Consider the following 22,915-nt stretch of genomic DNA (forward strand, 5'->3'; position numbering starts at 1 on the left):
CTGAATTGAAACTTCCTGTCTATAAAACGAAAAGTTTGAATTAAACCATCTCTGGGATTCTTTCTAGCTATGACTTTGTGATTCTAAAATAATGCATAACTATCTGGGAAGTAATCTTAATGTGTCAAAAGCGCAAAACCACCACCTGGGGCACAGCTAGCTACTGGGCTCTGGGGGTACCTGCTTTCTGAGCTTGGAGTGTCCTTCCCAGGACTGTTACACACTTCCCTGAGGTTCCATGGACAGACTGCCTTCCCTGGATCTGCAATGGAGAAGCCCGAGTCAGATCTCAGTACTGAGCTCCCTCTGAATCAAGAGACTTTTTCGTACTTGGGGAAACTCCTTCCTGAGAAGCTGGTTCTGTCCCCCTCACTGTCCCCCGCAGCGGAGGCAGTAGACGATCTGCTACTCCCAGAAGATGCTGCAGACTGGCTAGAAAGCCAAGCTGGGGCTCAAGGAATATCAGCAGCCCCTGCACCAGCCACCCTTACACCAGCCACCTCCTGGACACTCTCATCCTCTGTCCCTTCCCAGAAGACCTACTGCAGCAACTGTGGTTTCCGTCTTGGCTTCCTGCATTCTGGGACAGCCAAGTCTGTCACCTGCATGTACTCCCCTGGCCATAACAAACTGTTTTGCCAGCTGGCAAAGACCTGTCCAGTGCAGTCGTAGCTCAGCTCACCACCCCACCCCACCCCAGCACCTGTGTTCACACCATGGCCATCTACCAGATGTCAGCATATGACAGAGGTCGTGCAGCACTGCCCCCACCTTGAGTGCTGCTCCGACTATAGCGATGGCCTGGCCGCTCCTCAGCATCTTATCCAGGTGGGAGGAATCCTGCATGCTGATATTTGTAGGACACCATCACTCTTCGACATAGTGTGGGGTACCCTATGAGCTACCTCAGGTCGGTTCTGACTACCACCATCCACTTCAACTTCATGTGTAGCAGCTCCTGCATGGGGGGGGGGGGAACCCATCCTCACCATCATCACACTGGAAGACTCCGATGGTAATCTGCTAGGACACAACAGTTTCGAGGTGCATATTTGTACTGTTCCGGGAGAGACAGTCGTACAGAGGAAGAAAATTTCCACAACAAGTGGGAGCCACCCTCTGAGAGGATCACTAAGTAAGCACTGCACACCAGCACCAGCTCCTCTACCAAGCCAAAGAAGAAGCCAGTGGATGAAAAATATTTCACCCTTAAGATCCGTGGGCATGAATGCTTCAAGATGTTCCTAGAGTTGAATGAGGCATTGGAGCTGAAGGATGCCCAGGCTGGGAATCAGCCAGAGAGCAGCAGGGATCAATGCAGCCTTCCAAACTCTAAGAAAGGGGAATCTACCACCCACTGTAAAAAACTAACGTTCAAGAGAGAGGGGCCTGACTCAGACTGACGTCCTTCACTTCCTGTCCCCCATTTACACACCCTGCCCCTGCCCTCCTTTCCTACCATTTTGAAATTCACATGCTTGAACCCCTACTTGATACAGGTGTGTCTCGAAAACACTCACGAACTCTTAACGTACCTTGGCATGGGCCTCCACTAAAGAAGCTGGCCTACACTGGTGTTCTGGGGGGCATGAGGGAGCTGGGACAATCCAGCTTAGATTGTAAGGTTTTTGCTACAAGGAATACTTGGAAGAGATAAGTTGGCATTCCTGCACGTAAGAATTAGATTTTAAGAGCAGTCATAGAACTTACCATACCTGGGTTGGAAGCCTAGACCAGTAACAGACTAGCCAGGGGAACTATCTCAGGGTGTTTCATTTCTCCTGACAGCAATGTGTATGTCTATAAAATGCTGATACCCACCACCTACCTCGTGGGGTTTGCTGTGAGGTTAATGAAATGATATATGTATGACTCAAAGATCCCGTAGGGCTGGAAGTCACCAGGCTGCCTGGCCTTAAAACCTTCTTAGATTACATGGCATCTGGGACTTGGCCTCTGGGGAGTGCTGGTCCCCTGTCCCTGTCGGTTGATGGATTGACTGGGCAACTGGTTAAGGGGAAGGAATTTCCTAGTTCCTTTTCTGCTGGCCTAGCCACGTCCTGTCTAGCCTCTAGGTAAACCTCAGTACCTAAAAGGAAACCTCACCCCACCCCACTCCCTGAAGGATTCCAGCTTTTACATGGAATCCGTATCTACCACCACGTCTAACTGCAACCAGACACTCAGAGCCTCATTTCTTTTGCACTTTGGAAAGCACATTTGCATTCTTTGCCTACATCCCTTCTCCCCTCCCCTTTTTATATCTGTTTCTTATTTTACAATAAAACTTTGCTATTAAAAAAATATTAATTAGACTTTAAATTTCTTCTCACACTATGTCAGGGATTGAATTATGTCCCCCAAAAATGTGTGTAACCGGAGGCGGAGCCAAGATGGCAGCATATACAGACACTTCCGGAGAGCCCTCTTTAAAACAAAGACTGAAAAACACAAGAGAAACAAGTCTATTTATGACAAGCTAGGAGACCTGAGCATCAAACACAACGTTAGAAAATGAACTGAGGGGCAGGCGGAGGAAGAGATGGTTCAGAAGTGGAGAGGAGTTACCAGACCTGAATCGTGGGGAGCCCTCAGGCACCATTCCTGGAGTGGCGGCAGCGGGCTTGCACTAGCATTCAGACGCAGTTTCCTCAGGGAGAAGCAGCCAGCCACACAGCCTACTCACACCTCCAGAACCAGAGAAGAACGGAGTTCTTGGCAAAAGCTAAGTACTTGCATATATTGTACCAAGGCCCGCCCCCCCCACACCCTGCCAGCCAGCTTCAGTGGCTGAATTCCCTGGGCCTGAGATTGGCATTGTTGAGCACCTATAGCCATCTTCCCAACCTTGGAGAAGGAAAAAATTTGCAACTGGGGGAAAAGATAATTTGCCAGCTCTACTAATGGGCAGAGCTCAGGACATAAGTGGCTCCTGGCCAGGAATAAATGCTCTGTGGAACTCTGAGCACCTTTCCCTTCTGCATGGACCTGTGTAGGCCTATTTCAGGAGAATAGGCCCTTGTTACCAGACTCTAACCGTTTCAGCTGTGTGCTGGAGAGGCGGGTGTTTGTTGTTTGACATTGCTTTGCCTATTAAACAGGGCCCTCACCTGCCCATATCTGGGGCCTAAGGACTGGTAACCACACTCAGGTCACCCAGCCATCTGTGACAGTTGTCCAAGGATAACTGCTGCCTCCCAGTCCTTACAACTAAAAACACTGGGTGCCCATGGTCCGTCTGAAGAACCCACCCACCTGCACGCACTAGGGAACGGGGACGCGCTTTCCTCAGAGACACTCGTGGGTCGGTTCTCAGCCCCCTACCTTGTTCAGATCGTGATCCCCTGTTGCAATCAGATACTGGTACATACACCAGTCACCCTGGCCCTCTAAGACTGTAGGACAGAGCCCGTACCACACACTTGATGATCAGCTAAGAGGACACCTTAGCTGAATTCATACAAGAAAAGTCAGGGGACTCCTAGACTGATATACCTGATAACGGCTCTAGCCATCTGGGAAAGGACGTCAGAGCTCCGAAGCTGAAAATAATCCAGCCAGCTCACTCAAGCAACCCATTTGAGCATATCAAAAGAAAACAAAGCAAGAAGCTACGACACAGTAAGCAAGTATAAATTAATACAATAACTTACTGATGGCTGAGAGACAACAGTCAATATCAAATCACATAAAGAAACAGACTATGATCACCTCAGCAAGCTCTCAAAACAAAGAATCTAGGAATCTCCTAGATGAAAGTGCATTGCTGGAATTACCAGAGGCAGAATCCAAAAGATTAATATACAGAACCATTCAAGACATCCGGAAGGAAATGAGGCAATATGCAGAACAAGCCAAGGAACACACAAATAAAGCAATTGAAGAAATTAAAAAGATTATTCAGGAACATAATGAAAAATTTAAAAAGCTGGAAAACTTCATAGACAGCAATCAGAAATTCAGAAGATTAACAATAAAATTACACAAGTAGACAACTCAATAGAAAGTCAGAGGAGGAGAATTGAACAAGTACAAGCCAGATTTCTGACCTGGAAGATAAATCACTTGGCACTAATATACTTGAAGAAAAATCAGATAAAAGAATTAAAACAAATGAAAAAACCTTAAGAATCATGTGGGACTCTATCAAGAGAAAAAACCTATGAGTGACTGGAGTACCAGAACAGGGAAGGATAACAGAAAATACAGAGGGAATTTTAAGATTTGTTGGCAGAAAATTTCCCTCATATCGTGAAAGATGAGTATACCTAACCATGATGCTCATTGAACTCCACATAAAGTAGATGTTAAAGGAAAGTCACCAAGACATATTATAATCAAACTTGCCAAAACCAAAGATAAAGACAAAATTTTTAGAGCAGTGAGGAATAAACAAAAAGTCACCTACAAAGGAGTGCCAATAAGAATAAGCTCAGACTTTTATTTTTTTTACTAGGCAGAAACCATGCAGGCAAGAAGGAGAGGAGATGACTTATTTAAAAAACTGAAGGAAAAAAATCCCCAGCCAAGAATCCTATATCCTGCAAAACTGTCTCTCAAATATGAAGGTGAAATTAGGACATTTCCAGATAAACAGAAGTTTAGGGAATTCGTAAAAACCAAACCAAAACCACAAGAAATACCAAAGGGAGTTCTTTGGTTAGAAAAACAATAATATCAGGTATCAACCCAAGACTGGAACACTGGGCAGAGCAATCAGAAGTCAACCCAGACAGGGAAATTAAAAAAAAACAAAGATTAAAAAAAAAAAAGGGCTCAAAACAGGGTAACAGCCATGTTATTATACAGAAGAAGACAACATTTAAATAATAAAGAGGGACTAAGAAACGTAATAACAGATCTTCCACTGGGAGAGGAAGATAAGGCGATACAAAGAAATAAAAGTTAGGTTTAAATTTAGAAAAATAGGAGTAAATAACAAGGTACCCACAAAGCAGAGAAACTATCCTGCTCATCAAAATAAATACAAGAAAAAAATAGAGACTTAGCAAAAACAAAACTAACAAGAGCAAATATGAGAAAAGAACAATATATAATCCACTCAGCACATAAAATTAAGTGGGAAAAACAAATTCTCAACAACAGACAAAAAAAGATATCAAAATGATAACACTAAATTCATAAAAAAAAAAAAAAAATTCATACCTATCCATAATTACCCTGACTGGAAATGGACTAAATGCACCAATAAAGAGATAAAGAGTGGCAGAATGGATTAAAAAACAAGATCTGTCTATATGCTGCCTACAAGAGACACACCAGAGATTTGGACACACAAACTAAACCTCATGGGATGGAAAAAATGTATCAAGCAAACAATAATCACGAAAAGAGCCGGAGCGGCAATATTAATTTCCCACAAAATTGACTTTAAAGTTACATCCATCATGAACGATAAGTAAGGACACTACATAATGATTAAAGGCACAATATGCCAAGAAGATATAACCATATTAAATTTTTATGCACCCAATGACAGGGCTGCAAGATACATAAAACAAACTATCAGCATTGAAAACTGAGATAGACACCTCCACAATTATACTAGGAGACTTCAACACATCACTTTCGGTGCAGGACAGGACATCCAGAAAGAAGCTCAATAAAGACACCCAACCCACTGCCGTCAAGTCGACTCCAGAATAAAGACACAGAAGATCTAAATGCCACAATCAACAACTTGACCTTGTAGACATACACAGAATATTCCACCCAATAGCAGCCAAGTATAGTTTCTTTTCTAGTGCACATGGAACATTCTCTAGAATAGGCCACATATTAGGTCATAAAGCAAGCCTTAGCAGAATCCAAAACGTTGAAATATTACAAAGCATCTTCTCTGACCATAAGGCCATAAAAGTGGAAATCAGTAAAAGAAAAAGCAGGGAAAAGAAATCAAACACTTGGAAACTGAACAATACCCTACTCAAAAAAGACTGGATTACAGAAGACATTAAGGATGGAATAAAGAAATTCATGGACTCCAATGAGAATGAAAACACTTCCTATCAGAACCTTTGGGACACAGCAAAAGCAGCGCTCAGGGGTCAATTTATATGAATAAATTCACACAAAGAAAAAGAAGAAAGGGCCAAAATCAAAGAATTTTACCTACAACTTGAACAAATAGAAAGAGAGCAACAAAAGAAACCCACAGGCACCAGAAGAAAACAACTAATAAAAATTAGAGCAGAACTAAATGAAATAGAAAACAGAAAAACAATTGAAAGAATTAACAAGACTAAAAGACGGATCTTTGAAAAAAGAAACAAAATTGATAAACCCTTCGCCAAACTGACAAAAGAAAAACAGGAGAGGAAGCAAATAACCCGAATAAGAATTGAGATGAGCGATATTACAACAGATCCAACTGATATTAAAAGAATGATATCAGATTACTACAAAAAAACGTACTCTAAGAAATTTGAAAACCTAAAAAAAAATGGATGATTTCCTAGAAACACACTGCCTACCTGAACTAACACAAACAGAGGTAGAATTATAACAAAAGAAGAGATTGAAAAGGTAATCAAAAAACTCCCAACAAAAAAAAGCCCTGACCAAGACACCTTCACCGCAGAGTTCTACCAAACTTTCAGAGAAGAGTTAACACCACTACTACTAAAGGTATTTCAGAGCATAGAAAAGGAAGCAATACTCCAAAACTCATTCTATGAAGCCAGCATATCCCTGATACCAAAACCAGCTAAAGACACCACAAAAAAAGAAAATTATACACCTCTATCCCTCATGAACTTAGATGCAAATCCTCAACAAAATTCTAGCCAAGAGAATTCAACAACATATCAAAAAAATAATTCACCATGACCAAGTGGGATTCATACCAGGTATGCACGGATGGTTCAACATTAGAAAAACAATGTAATCCATCACATAAATAAAACAAAAGACAAGAATCACATGATTTTATCGATTGATGCAGAAAAGACACTTGACAAAGTTCAACACCCATTCATGATAAAAGCTCCCAGCAAAATAGAAATAGAAGGAAAATTTCTCATTATAAAAAAGAGCGTTTATACAAAGCCAACAGCCAACATCATCCTAAATGGAGAGATCCTGAAAGCATTCCCCTTGTAGTCGTGAAGCAGACAAGGATGACCTTCATCACCACCACTCTTGTTCAACATTGTGCTGGAGGTCCTAGCCAGTGCAATTAGGCTAGACAAAGAAATAAAGGTCATCCAGATTGGCAAGGAAGAAGTAAAATTCTGTCTATTGGCAGATGACATGAACTTATACACAGAAAACCCTAAGGAATCCTCAAGAAAACTACTGAAACTAACTTAAGAGTTCAGCAGAGGATCAGGATACAAGATAAACATACAAAAATCCGTTCGATTCCTCCACACCAACAAAAAAACACATCGAAGAGGAAATCACAGAATCAATACCATTTACAGTAGCCCCCAAGAAGATAAAATACTTAGGAATGAATCTTACCAGAGATGTAAAAGACTTTTACAAAAAAAAAACTACACTACACTTCTTCAGGAAACCAAAACAGACCCACATAAGTGGAAAAACATACCTTGCTCCTGGATAGGAAAACTTAACATTATAAAAATGTCTATTCTACCAAAAGCGATCTATACATTTAATGCAATTCTGATTCAAATCCCAACGACATTCTTTAATGAGATGGAGAAACAAATCACCACTTTCATATGGAAGGGAAAGAGGCCACGGATAAGTAAAACATTATTGAAAAAGAAGAACAAAGTGTGAGGCCTTACTACACCTGATTTTAGAACCTATTATACAGCCACAGTAGTCAAAACAGCCTGGTACTGGTACAAGAACAGATACATAGACCAATGGAACAGAATTGAGAATCTAGACATAAATCCATCCACATATGACCACTTGATATTTGACAAAGGTCCCAGAGCAGTTAAATGGGGAAAAGACAGTCTTTTTAACAAATGGTGCTGGCATAACTAGATATCCATGTGCAAAAAAATGAAACAAGACCCGTACCTTACACCACGCACAAAAACGAGCTCAAAATGGATCAAGGACCTAAATATAAAATGTAAAACGATAAAGATCATGGAAGAAAAAATAGGGACAACGTTAGGAGCCCTAATACATGGCATAAACACTACACAAAACATTACTAAAAATGCAGAAGAAAAACTAGAAAACTGGGAGCTCCTAAAAATCAAACACCCTTGCTCATCCAAAGACTTCACCAGAAGAGTAAAAAGACTACCTACAGACTGGGAAAAAGTTTTTAGCTATGACATTTCCAGTCAGCATCTGATCTCTAAAACCTACATGATACTGCAAAAACTCAAGCACAAAAAGACAAAAAACCCAATTAAAAAATGGACAAAAGGTATGAATAGACACATCACTACAGAAGACATTCAGGTAGCTAACAGATACATGAGGAAATGTTCACGATCATTAGCCATTAGAGAAATGCAGATCAAAACTACAATGAGGGAGGGAGCGAAGATGGCTGACTAGGTACACGCTACCTCAGATCCCCTTGGAACAAAGACTGGGAAAAACAAGTGAATCGATCACATACACGACAATCTACGAACCCTGACCAACAAACACAGATTTAAAGAGTTGACCTGAGTGACAGAGACCCAGAATGAACAACTACGGGGAAGCAGCAACTGTTTTCGGAGCCTGGAGCCAGCGTCCCAGCCGAGGAACCTTGGCGCGGCGTTTTTGACCACGTGCAGGGGAGCTGAGCACTGCATCCTGTGACGGCGCAAACATGAGGCGCAGCCCTACCCCTGTGAACTGACCTCGCGAGGGGGCCCAGCCAGTCCACGTGAGCAGCGCGGCGACGCAGCTGGCACGAGTAGAAGTCGCCAGGAGGCAGTGACTGGTATTGGAGCCGGAAGTGCAGCGTCCCAGCTGGGGAACCTTGGCGCCGGGCTTTGGACTGGGCACAGGGGAGCTGAGCTCGACATCCTGTGACGGTCCGCGGGGACGGCGCGGCGATGCGGCTGGTGCGAGGAGAAGTCACCAGGAGGCAGCGACTGTTTTTGGAGCCGGGAGTGCAGCATCCCAGCTGGGGAACCTTGACGCTGGGCTTTGGACTGGCAGCAGAGGAAATGACCCTGGCTTTTGAGACAGCGCAAGCAAGGGCCGCGGGCCTGACCCTTGGGAGCAATCTCTACCCAGCCAGCGTGCACAGGTGACGTGCCCCTCAGGAATCTCAGATAAAACAGTCATCCCAAGCAAGATAAGGAACTTTGTCTATATTCTGGGGTGCTACTCTCTCCTGTTTATCTGAACCCTCCCCTCCCCTTCCCAGGCAACTTCATTAACATTGGAATTTCCTGAGCCAGAGGGAGAACTGCTCAGCAGTTTTTCTTTTCCTTTTATTGGTCTTTTCCTAACCCATTCTTCTGGCCTCAGAGAAGCAACCACAAAAAACCCAGAGACCAAAAATCCTTCCCTAATTGGACTAAAAACACAGAACCAGCTCCAGCCAAGCATATGTAATCCAAAGTCTGGGGCTTTCACCCCTACAGGGAAAAAGGTGGCTATTACAATGCAAAGGCATTTCTGATAGGGATCTGACTGCATTTGTTTTAGCGGATTTATTGGAAAGACAAGTTTCCCAGGTCTGATACCTCTGCGTATTCAACAGAGCCCTCACTGACCCACAACAGGGAACTGAGGGCTGAAGCTCCCCCCAGACCACCTAGCCTCCTGCCTTAGGGGTCTAAGGAGGGTGACACCTACCAATCTGTAGAGGTACTTGCACTGGGGGCCTAAGGTACAGCTGCAGAGCCCACCCACCAAGGTGCTTTAGGAACAGAGACACACCTACCTCACTGGCACTTGGGGGAAGCCTGTCAGCATCCTACCCCCCCGGAGTGTGAACCCCAGCTGCTACTAGGTTCTGATGCACACAACTATCACCACTACTTCTCAAGGTGAATAGGTGACAGTGTGCATCACACGCTTGATGACCCAAAATCAGATTCTACTCAAGAATGGTGAATGGACTCAGGCATATGTATCTGGTAACAGCCCAAACCAGCTGGTAATAGGTCATAAGTAAGTCAAGGGCTACAACAATCAAGACAGCGCAATCTAGTAGCCCATCCACGTATATTGAAAGAAAACAAAACAAGATAAAACTCAGTGAGCAAATACAGAATTAATCACTACTATAGCTTTTTTTAATTTTTTTTTATATCTTAATGATGGCTCAGAGACAGCAGTCGACATCAAACCACATAAAGAAGCAGACCATGACTGCTTCTACAACCACCCAAACTAAAGAATCAAAATCTTTCCCAAATGAAGATACAGTCATGGAATTATCAGATACAGAATATAAAAAACTAATTTACAGAATGCTTCAAGACATCAGGGATGACTTCAGAAATGAAATAAGGCAATCTGCAGAAAAAGCCAAGGAACACACTGATAAAGCAGTTGAAGAACTCAAAAAGATTATTCAAGAACATAGTGGAAAGATTAATAAGCTGCAAGAATCCATAGAGAGACAGCATTCAGAAATCCAAAAGATTAACAATAAAATTACAGAATTAGACAACGCAATAGGAACTCAGAGGAGGAGACTCAAGCAATTAGAACGCAGAGTGGGAAATCTGGAGGGCCAGGGAATTAACACCAATATAGCTGAAAAAAAATCAGATAAAAGAATTAAAAAAAATGAAGAAACCCTAAGAATCATGTGGGACTCTATCAAGAAGGATAACTTGTGTGTGATTGGAGTCCCAGAACAGGGAGGGACAACAGAAAACACAGACAGAATAGTTGAAGATCTGCGGTCGGAAAAATTCCCTGACATCATGAAAGACGAAAGGATATCTATCTAAGATGCTCATCGAACCCCATTTAAGATTGATCCCAAAAGAAAAACACCAAGACATATTATCATTAAACTTGCCAAAACCAAAGATAAAGAGAAAATTTTAAAAGCAGCCAGGGATAAAAGAAAGGTCTCCTAAAAGGGAGAATCTATAAGAATAAGCTCAGACTACTCAGCAGAAACCATGCAGGCAAGAAGGCAATGGGATGACATATACAGAGCACTGAAGGAGAAAAACTGCCAGCCAAGGATCATATATCCAGCAAAACTCTCTCTGAAATATGAAGGCGAAATTAAGATATTTACAGATAAAAACAAGCTTAGAGAATTCACAAAAACCAAACCAAAGCTACAAGAAAAACTAAAAGAAATTGGTCAGAAAACCAATAATATCAGATACCAGCACAACACAAGGTCACAGAACAGAACAACTCAACTCAAATAGGGAAATCACAAAAACAAATTAAGATTAATTAAAAAAAAAATGCTCAAAACAGGAATCATTGAAGTCAGTATTTAAAAGATCACAATAATCAAAAAGAGGGATTAAAAACAGGTGGCAAAGAACTGCCATACGGAGAGGGAGACAAAGCGATATAGGACAATACAAGTTAGGTTTTTACTTAGAAAAAAAGGGGTAAATATTAAGGTAACCACAAAGAGGTATAACAACTCCATAACTCAAAATAAAAACCAAGAAACACGTAACGACTAAACAAACATAAAGTCAAATACTATGAAAATGAGGAACACGCAATTTACAAACAAAAACGTCTCAGCACAAAACAGTAAGTGGAAAAATGAAACTGTCAACAACACACATAAAAAGGCATGAAAATGACAACTCTAAACACATAAAAAAAAAACATACTTATCTATAATTATGCTGAATGTAAATGGACTAAATGTACCAATAAAGAGACAGAGAGTCTCAGACTGGATAAAGGAACACGATCCGCCTATCTGCTGCCTACAAGAAACACATCTTAGACTTAGAGACACAAACAAACTAAAACTCAAAGGATGGAAAAAAATATATCAAGCAAACAATAAACAAATACAGCAGGAGTAGCAATATTAATTTCTGACAAAATAGACCTTAAACTTAAATCCACCACAAAGGATAGAGAAGGACACTACATAATGATAAAAGGGACAAATGACCAGGAAGATATAACCACATTAAATATTTATGCACCCAATGACAGGGCTGCAAGATAAATAAAACAAATTTTAACAGAACTGAAAAGTGAGATAGACACCTCCACAATTATAGTAGGAGACTGCAACATACCACTTTCGGGGAAGGACAGGACATCCAGTAAGAAGCTCAAAAGAGACACAAAAGACCTAAATACTACAATCACCCAACTTGACCTCATTGACTTATACAGAACTCTCCACTCAACTACTGCAAAGTATACTTTTTTTTCTAACGCACATGGAATATTCTCTAGAATAGACCACATATTAGGTCATAAAACAAACCTTTGCAGAATCCAAAACATCAGAATATTACAAAGCATCTTCTCAGACCACAAGGCCAGAAAAGTGGAAATCAATAACAGAAAAATTAGGGAAAAGAAATCAAATACTTGGAAACTGAACAATACCCTCCTGAAAAAAGACTGGGTTATAGAAGACATTATGCAAGGAATAAGGAAATTCATAGAATGCAACGAGAATGAAAACACTTCCTATCAAAACCTCTGGGACACAGCAAAAGCGGTGCTCAGAGACCAATTTATATCGATAAATGCACACATACAAAAAGAAGAAAGAGCCAAAATCAGAGAACTGTCCCTACAACTTGAACAAATAGAAAGTGAGCAACAAAAGAATCCATCACGCACCACAAAAAAACAAATAATAAAAATTAGAGCTGAACTAAATGAATTAGAGAACAGAAAAACAATTGAAAGAATTAATAAAAACAAAACCTGGTGCTTTGAAAAAATTAACAAAATTGATAAACCATTGGCCAGACTGACTAAAGAAATACAGGAAAGGAAACAAATAACCTGAATAAGAAACGAGAGGGGCCACATCACAACAGACCCAAATGAAATTAAAAGAATCATATCAGATTATTACAAAAAACTGTACTCTAACAAATTTGCAAACCTAGAAGAAATGGATGAATTCCTGGAAAAACACTACCTACCTAAACTAACACAATCAGAAGTAGAACAACTAAATAGACCCATAACAAAAAAAAGAGATTGAAATGGTAATCAAAAAACTCCCAACAAAAAAAAGCCCTGGCCCGGATGGCTTTACTGCAGAGTTCTACCAAACTTTCAGAGAAGAGTTAACACCACTACTACTAAAGGTATTTCAAAGCATAGAAAATGACGGAATTCTACCTAACTCATTTTTTTTTTTTTTCTATACAAAGCTAACAGCCAACATCACTCTAAATGGAGAGAGCCTGAAAGCATTTCCCTTGAGAACGGGAACCAGACAAGGATGCCCTTTATCACTGCTCTTATTCAACATTGTGCTAGAGGTCCTAGGCAGAGCAATTAGGGTAGACAAAGAAATAAAGGGCATCCGGATTGGCAAGGAGGAAGTCAAATTATCTCTATTTGCAGATGACATCATCTTAGACACAGAAAACCCTAAGGAATCCTCCAGAAAACTACTGAAACTAATAGAAGAGTTTGGCAGACTCTCAGGTTATAACATACAAAAACCACTTGGATTCCCCTACATCAACAAAAAGAACATCAAAGAGGAAATCACCAAATCAATACCATTCACAGTAGCCCCCAAGAAGATAAAATACTTAGGAATAAATCTTACCAAAGATGTAAAAGACCTATACACAGAAAACTACAAAGTACTAGTACAAGAAACTAAAAAGGGCCTAATTAAGTGGAAAAACATGCCTTGCTTATCGGTAGGAAGACTTAACATAGTAAAAATGTCTATTCTACCAAAAGCCATCTATACATACAATGCACTTCCCATCCAAATTCCAATGACATTTCTTAATGTGATGGGGAAATAAATCACCAACTCCCTATGGAAGGGAAAGAAGCCTTGGATAAGCAAAGCATTACTGAAAAAGAAGAAGAAAGTGGGAGGCCTCACTCTACCTGATTTCAGAACCTATTATACAGCCACAGTAGTCAAAACAGCCTGGTACTCGTACAACCACAGACACATAGACCAATGGGACAGAATTGAGAACCCAGATATAAATCCATCCACATATGAGTAGCTGATATTTGACAAAGGCCCAGTGTCAGTTAATTGGGGAAAAGATAGTCTTTTTAACAAATGGTGCTGCCATAACTGGATATCCATTTGCAAAAAAATGAAACAGGACCCATACCTCACACCATGTACAAAAACTAACTCCAAGTGGATCAAAGACCTAAACATAAAGACTAAAACGATGAAGATCATGGAGGAAAAAATAGGGACAACGTTAGGAGCCCTAATACAAGGCATAAACAGAATACAAAACATTACCAAAAATGATGAAGAGAAACCAGATAACTGGGAGCTCCTAAAAATCAAACACCTATGCTCATCTAAAGACTTCACCAAAAGAGTAAAAAGACTACCTACAGACTGGGAAAGAATTTTCAGCTATGATATCCCGACCAGTGCCTCAACTCTAAAATCTATATGATTCTGTTAAAACTCAACCACAAAAAGACAAACAACCCAATCAAGAAGTGGGCAAAGGATATGAACACACACTTCACTAAAGATGATATTCAGGCAGCTAACAGATACATGAGAAAATGCTCTCGATCATTAGCCATTACAGAAATGCAAATTCAAACTACGATGAGAGTCCATCTCACTCCAACAAGGCTAGCATTAATCCAAAAGACACAACATAATAAATGCTGGAGAGCCTGGGGAGAGATTGGAACTGTTATACACTGCTGGTGGGAATGTAAAATGGTACAATCACTTTGGAAATCTATCTGGTGTTATCTTAAAAATTTAGAACTACCATACAACCCAGAAATCCCACTCCTCGGAATATACCCTAGAGAAATAAGAGCCTTCACACAAACAGATAGAAGCACACCCATGTTTATGGCAGCTCTGTTTACAATAGCATAAAGCTGGAAGCAACCAAGGTGTCCATCAACAGATGAATGATTAAATAAATTGTGGTATATTCACACAATGGAATACTACGCATCGATAAAGAACAGTGACGAATCTGTGAAACATTTCCTAACTTGGAGGAACCTGGAAGGCATTATACTGAACGAAATTAGTCAGAGGCAAAAGGACAAATATTGTATAAGACCATTATTATAAGATCTTGAGAAATAGTATAAACTGAGAAGAACACATACTTTTGTGGTTATGGGGGGGGAGGGAGGGAAGGTGGGAGAGGGCTTTTTACTGATTAGTTAGTAGATAAGAACTGCTTTAGGTGAAGGGAAGGACAATACTCAATACATGGAACGTCAGCTCAACTGGACTGGACCAAAAGAAAAGAAGTTTCCAGGATAAAATGAATGCTTCAAAGGGCAGCGGAGCAAGGGTGGGGGTTTGGGGACCATGGTTTAAGTGGACCTCTAAGTCAATTGGCAGAATAAATCTATTATGAAAACATTCTGCATCCCACTTTGAAATGTGGCGTCTGGGGTCTTAAATGCTAACAAGCGGCCATCTAAGATGCATCAATTGGTCTCAATCCATCTGGAGCAAAGGAGAATGAAGAACACCAAGGTCACACGATAACTATGAGCCCAAGAGACAGAAAGGGCCACATGAACCAGAGACTTACATCATCCTGAGACCAGAAGAACTAGATGGTGCCTGGCCACAATCGATGACTGTCCTGACAGGGAGCACAACAGAGAACCCCTGAGGGAGCAGGAGATCAGTGGGATGCAGACCCCAAATTCTCACAAAAAGACCATACTTAATGGTCTGAGTGAGACTACAGGAATCCTGGCGGTCATGGTCCCCAAACCTTCTGTTGGCACAGGACAGGAACCATTCCTGAAGAAAACTCATCAGACATGGAAGGGACTGGACAGTGGGTAGGAGAGAGATGCTGATGAAGCGTGAGGTATTTGTATCGAGTGGACACTTGAGACTGTGTTGGCATCTCCTGTCTGGAGGGGGGATGGGAGGAGAGAGAGAGTTGGAAGCTGGCAAAATTGTCACGGAAGGAGAGACTGGAAGGGCTGACTCATTAGGGGGAGAGCAAGTGGGGGTATGGAGTACGGTGTGTATAAACTTATATGTGACACACTGACTTGATTTGTAAACGTTCACTTGAAGCTCAATAAATGTTAAAAAAAAAAAAAAACTACAAAGAGATTTCATCTCACTCCAACAAGGCTGGCATTAATCCAAAAAACACAAAAAAATAAATGTTGGAGAGAATGTGGAGAGACTGGAACACTTCTACACTGCTGGTAGGAAGGTAAAATGGTAGAACCACTTTGGAAATCAATTTGGCACTTTTTCAAAAGCTAGAAAAAGAACTACCATATGATCCAGGAATCCCATTCCTCGGAATGTATCCTAGAGAAATAAGAGCCTTTACACGAACAGATATATGCACACCCATGTTTACTACACCAGTTTACAATAGCAAAAAGATGGAAGCAACCAAGGTGCCCATAAATGGATGAATAGACAAATAAATTATGGTATATTCACACAATGGAATACTACACATGGATAAAGAACAGTGAGAAATCTGTGAAATATTTCATAACATGGAGGAACTGGAAGGCATTATGCTGAGTGAAATTAGGCAGTTCCAAAAGGACAAATAGTACGTAAGACCACTGTTATGAGAACTTGAGAAATAGTTTAAACTGAGAAGAAAACATTCTTTTGTGGTTACAAGGCGGGGGGCGGGTAGAAGAGGGGTATTCACTAATTATTTAGTAGATATGAACTACTTTAGGTGAAGGAAAAGACAACACACAATACAGCAGAGGTCAGTACACCTGGACTAAACCAAAAACAAACAAGTTTCCTGAATAAAATGAATGCTTGGAAGGCCAGCGTAGCAGGGGCAGGGGTTTGGGGACCATGGTTTCAGGAGACATCTACGTCAATTGGCATAATAAAATCTATCAAGAAAACATTCTGCATCCCACTTTGAAGAGCGGCGTCTGGGGTCTTAAAACGCTAGCAAGCAGCCATCTAAGATGCATCAATGAGTCTCAACCCACCTGGATCAAAGTGGAATGAAGAACAACAAGGACACAAGGTAATTATGAGCCCAAGAGATAGAAAGGGCTACGTGAACCAGAGACTACATCAGCCTGAGACCAGAAGAACTAGATGGTACTGGCTACAACCGATGACTGCCCTGACAGGGAACACAACAGAGAACCCCTGACGGAGTAGGAGACCAGTGGGATGCAGACGCCAAATTCTCATAAAAAGACCAGACTTAATGGTCTGACTGAGATTAGAAGGGTCCTGGTGGTCACGGCCCCCAGACCTTCTGTAGGCCCAGGACAGGAACCATTCCCAAAGCCAACTCTTCAGACATGGATTGGACTGGACAACGGGTTGGAGACGGATGCTGGTGAGGAGTGAGCTTCTTGGCATCTCCTGCCTGAAGGGGAGATGAGAGGGTAGAGGGGGTTAGAAGCTGGTGAAATGGACATGAAAAGAGAGAGTGGAGGGAGGGAGAGGGCTGTCTCATTAGGCGCAGAGTAATTGGGAGTATGTAGCAAGGTGTATGTAAGTTTTTGTGTGAGAGACTGACTTGATTTGTAAACTTTCACTTAAAGCACAATAAAAATTATATATATATAAAAAAGAGGCAATGTTAACAAGCTGTTGTGACTACTGCTATGTAGTACTAGCAGGGTTTTTTTCCCTAACAGCTTTTACATGTACAATTCATTTATACTGATTACATCCAACATGTTGTACAACCATTACCACCATCCTTTTCCAAATTATTCCACCACCATTAACAGAAACTCAGTGGCCCCTAAGCACTGACTTCCCCCTTTCTCCTCCCTCCCACCCCTGCCAACCACTAATAAGCTCTGGTCTCTATACAAATCTGCCTATTTCATGTAAGAGGGATCATACAGTATCTTTCTGTGGCTGACTTATTTTGCGCAGCATAATGTTTTCCAGGTTCATCCACATCATAGCATGTATCAGGATTTCACTTCTTTTGATGGCTGAGTAATAGCCCATTGTTATGTATATTCCACATTTTCTTTATCCATTCACCTCTTGATGGACATTTCCCTTATTTTTATCTTCTGGTTATTGTGAATTGTGCTGCAGTGAACACTGGTATACAGGTTGCTGTTTGCATCCCTGCTGTCAATACTTTGGGCCATACACTTCGGATTGGAACCTACTGGTTCACATGATAGTTCTATGTTTAACTTTTTTGAGGAACCACTGAACTGTTTTCCACAGCGACTGTGGCATTTTGCATTCCCACCAGCAATGAGCGAGGGTTCCAATTTCTCCACATCCTTGCAAACACCTCTGATTTTCCTCTTTTTTTTATTAGAGCCATTCTAGAGGGGGTGAGGTGATACGGCATTATGGTTTTCGTTTGCAACTCCCTAATGACTAATAATGTTGAGCTAGCACCAGCAGAATTTTAGGATTCGTCATCAGTAGTAAAAACAAGCTCATCAGTTCATTTGAAGAGAGACAGAAATAAACCTCGAATAAGCTGAGCACAGAATACGAACTGCAAGAGGAAGCAGGTGGCTGGGGTACTGGCACCAAAGGCAGTGTCCTCTCCCTGGGTCAGGGTCAAAGCTGAGGGCCTCATTATACACTGTAACCTCCCCATCACTGGCGACAGCACCCATCGCCCTCAAACATCATGTCTACAAAATTCAACCCAACGGACGGCCATCTAGTTATTTCCAAAGAGAGAATGGATGACTGAATGAACCCTGGCTGGTAAGGTCAATAAAACCAATGTTCAAGCTTTGGGTTGTGAACACAATCTCAACAGGACAGAATTTAGGAAAATCCACACTTATTAGGAAGTTTCAAGTTTTAGAAGAAACTGATTTCAGAATAACTTTGATCTGCCTTCTGTGCCAGCCCTGAAGGATAGTGACTAACTAACCAACAGTATTTTTACTAATACTCTCACCCCTTCCTTCAGGGCATGTAATTACTGGATATTGTTCAGGTTTAAAAGTCACATGTGTATTTCCAGAATCCCAGCCGTGTGTATAGACTAGCTTTACACACAAAGAATTAGGAGTTATGAAGTTATTGGGCATTTTGATTGAATCATGATTTCAACTTCAGATGCGACTAACCAATTTACACAAAGTGCTTTCAAAACTTGTATTATGACGCTTAATTGTTAGGTTACATCCCGCGTTCTCCCCCACTACACACACACATACACACACACACAAAACCAGCAAAGTGACCACAACTATCCCTCAGTCCCCACAACACCCATTATTCCAACCTTATAGAAACAACATCCATTATTCCAACCTTTCACAACTATATTCTTTGAGCTTCTCTTTGGCTGAGATCTTCCAAAGCCTTTCAAGATCTTCTAGACTAGAGGCTCCACACTGCTGGTTTGCCAGCTCCATTATTTCATCTCCTCCAGGAATTCCCAGAGACAGCAGTGCCACCTGCTGGTAGGGAGGGCACAATCTGCTTTCTGGAAGCCTAAGGGAGACAGGAATGGCGGCCTAGATTTCTGTCTTTGTGAGCCTTTCTTTTCTAGGCCACATTATAAGCATAAGCTACCACCTGAGATGTGTAACCTCCACAGGAGCCTCCATTGTGACTCGCAGGTCGTCTGGAAGCCACGTAAAGCAAAGCCAGGCTGGCCAACAATGAGGCACTTCTGCCTGGAAATGCCTCCTCAATGTTCCAAATGCAAGAGCCTCACTGAATTCAACATTTCCTGGCTCTGTTTCCCCCACTGCTTCAGTATCAGATAAGAGCACTCCCGGCCCCCACCTGAGGCTCTGCTATCTAGCTCTATCTCACATCCTAACGAAGGTGCTCAGACCCCTCTCAATGTGAAGGCTCTTACCTGTACACAGTGTGACACAGTTCCTTCTCAAGGGACACTAATGCTTAGGCATGCAGGTCGGACTCTAATCTCTTTCATTCGCTCTCCATCCTCCCCACGTCTAACCCAAGGGACAGAAAGGACAGAAAGGAAATGATTTTGTTGTTGTTTTGAAAGTAACACAAGTGAGCTTTCATTGATTCAGAGAGTAAACCCTTGTGCTATATAGGTCACTGATACATGTCGTGTCCCTCAAGATGCACTCAGCCTGCAGATCTTCCTGGTTTCCCTTCCTTAACCTGATTAGTCTTTTTCAACCTTTCCACAGCCCCTTCCACAGGCTGAACGGAAGAACTGCACGCCCTCTGTGTAGTTCTCACAGGCAGTCCCCAGTTACAAACGTCGTACTAACGTGCAATCTATAGTTACAAACCAATCCCCGTAAAGCATATTTATTTTAAAAATTTGAGGTATATACAATGCTTCGTAATAATAAACTGGCACTACTTCAGGAAGCACGTTAAAACACTGTTATTATTACCGTATTATCATATTAGAGATACTTTAGTGTAGCTGGAAATGATTCTTTATGTATAGAAAAGGAACACTACATGCTGAGAGAAACATTTGATTAACTGACATTAGATACAACCCGTGCCTAACTGTTCCGACTTCTGTACAAATTCAGCTCAAAGACAGATTTAGGAACAGAACTCATTCGTAATCCACGGATGCCCTGCTTGACAAAAATGACATTTTTTTTTTCTTTAGACCTAAAAGCATATACTTTTTGTAGTTATACTACCTCTCTCAACCTTCAGAATTCCTTCCCCCAGCATCACTAATACCAATTTAAAAATTTTAGGCAAAATTTTAAGTTATTCCCGATAATCAGCTTTGTGTTCCAAACTATTAGCCGACAACCTATATTTCACTTCACTAGGGACAGCTCTTATGTTCCCAGCAAGCTTGGGCTTCGCAGCAACTTCCTTTACTTTCATTCACCTCAGAATTCTCACCTCCCTAACAAATGTAGGTGCTCCCTCTTCAATTTTTTTTTAACTTGCCAAGCTAATTGATTTCCCATCAAGTACAGACATTTTGCCACGATGCAGGGGCAGATTAATCAGTAAGCAAGGTACTCACAGGATTACAGTAAGCAAGGTGTGCAACAGGCTTAATTGTGTTCACTTCCTAATCAGTAGTGTACAACTTCACGGGGGTTTTATCACATCTTTGATGTGGTGAAAACCAGGCAGAGTTTTGACTATAAACTAGTACGTGGGCACAAGTAAACCCATGTGTACCTTGCTCATTGGATAATCCATCTCTGGAGTACGTCTTACTTGTCTGAAAATCGTACTATTTCCTAAAGAAACAAATCTGTAGGGAGAAGAGGAAAAAAAGGGCTTTGAAGAGGTATCAGGATGTCTCCAAGGAATCAGGTAAATAAAGATCTTTGTCAATCTTATGCCAGAATAAGTTCTAAGTGGATTACACTGAAACTCCAGAATACAGTAAAATTAATACCAGTTAACCACTGGAAAACTGAAGGGACTTCTGATGTTTCACTATAAGGATGCTATTGCAGGTCTGGGGAAATGGAGGAGAGAGGTAGGGGATATCTTGCAGTTTTAATCTGCTCTTAAACTCCTGCACACACCTCGCCTTTTCAAACCATGGTTTACAAGAGATATTCCCTCCCACACATCCCTCTTCTGTCAGCCAAATGGTCTTCTTCAAACACACACTTTTCAAAGAACTGAAGAAGTCTGAAGAGGCTTAATTTAGACGCTGCCTTCCTCTCACTACAGCCTAGTAACATGCAGAAAATAACTAATTTCCCTCTTGAACAGCCCCAGAAAAGCCTCAGTTTACAGCAACTCCCCACCCACTCCCCCCGCCCCCCCCAAAAAAAATCTGTCTTCTTGAACAAGAATCTCAGTGTGCTCATCTGGTCTGCAGTTCACTGCACGCATTTCCTTCCTCACAATTTACCAGTCATCAGTTAAGAGTCTCATTTAGACCTGCCCCGCCAGTGCCCAACTGCTTAGAACAGTTTTTGCCCTTTAACCAATCTCTGGGTTCCTTCAGCCCACTCAGAGCGCCCAGCTGTGGTGAACCTGGGCCGAGGACTCACCTGCAGGTCCAGCGGGCAGAGAAGCTTCTCTGGGCAGCACTTGGGCTCAGTCCCCCGGTCACGCCGCCCCCACCCCGCCTGCACCGGGGCAGAGAGCACTTCTGCACAGCTGCGCTTGCAATTCAGCTTCGCTCACAGCCACGGGATTAGTGCGCATCCCAAGGCTTCAGAGGTTCGAGTCCCAAGGCCTTGGCTACTTTAATGTGACCCTGCATTTTTTTCCTTCATTTTCTCGCTGTATTAAAACTACTTGCTGATGGGCCGCAGCCCAGATCTAGCATCTAGATCGCCCCCACCTCACCACTAGCACTCTTTACCTGCCAGCATCCCTCTGGGTGGGAAACAAAGGCAGAGGCAAGGCTGCCAGATGGGCAACTCCCTCCAGGGGCCCCATCTCCACGGTGGGGAGGATGTAGAGGTGTGTAAGAAGTTACAAGAGGGAAACCAAGGCACCAAGAGGTATAGCTGAGCCTGGGTCTGCGACTACCTCAGAAGCAGGGCTCCCTGGCGGGGGTGAACCCCAGACTACCCCCATCCCGCCCCTCCCCGCCTATCCTGCTCACCCCAAACAGGTGAAGGTGGGATAGGAGGACCTGGTGCTCTATAGTGCTTTGATGTTTAGCAGGAGCAGGATCGGTATCAGCAAATGGTCTGGGGAGCCATTTCTGCAGGTGGCCCAGGATTGAAATCTACCCCTCCAGCTCCCTGTCCATCTGATGTTGGTGACGGAACACATGGTGCACTATGGAGCTCCAGTGTTAGTGCAGGGGTGGGATCGATATCAGCAGGTGGTCCAGGAGCTGGTTCTGAAAACGACTCATGTGGTCCCTGTCCCCAGGAGACATGAAGATCGATAAAAGAATGGAAACAAATACACGCAAAGAAAAGAGTATATTTTATAAAGAAGATAATGTAGGGT

At 42.1% G+C, this 22,915-nt stretch overlaps 1 long non-coding RNA gene and 1 pseudogene across 1 annotated transcript in view; one reads left to right on the forward strand and one right to left on the reverse strand.

Annotated features, from left to right (window-relative positions):
- The window catches only part of LOC126068368 (uncharacterized), a 95,973-nt gene that overhangs the window by 69,202 nt on the left and 3,856 nt on the right, over window positions 1-22,915 (reverse strand). The gene's annotated exons all lie outside the window — the stretch shown is intronic.
- On the forward strand, window positions 268-1,403 carry LOC126068321 (cellular tumor antigen p53-like; annotated as a pseudogene).

This window comes from Elephas maximus, chromosome 27 (genome assembly GCF_024166365.1).
Source record: "Elephas maximus indicus isolate mEleMax1 chromosome 27, mEleMax1 primary haplotype, whole genome shotgun sequence".
NCBI classification, from domain to species: Eukaryota; Metazoa; Chordata; class Mammalia; order Proboscidea; family Elephantidae; genus Elephas; species Elephas maximus.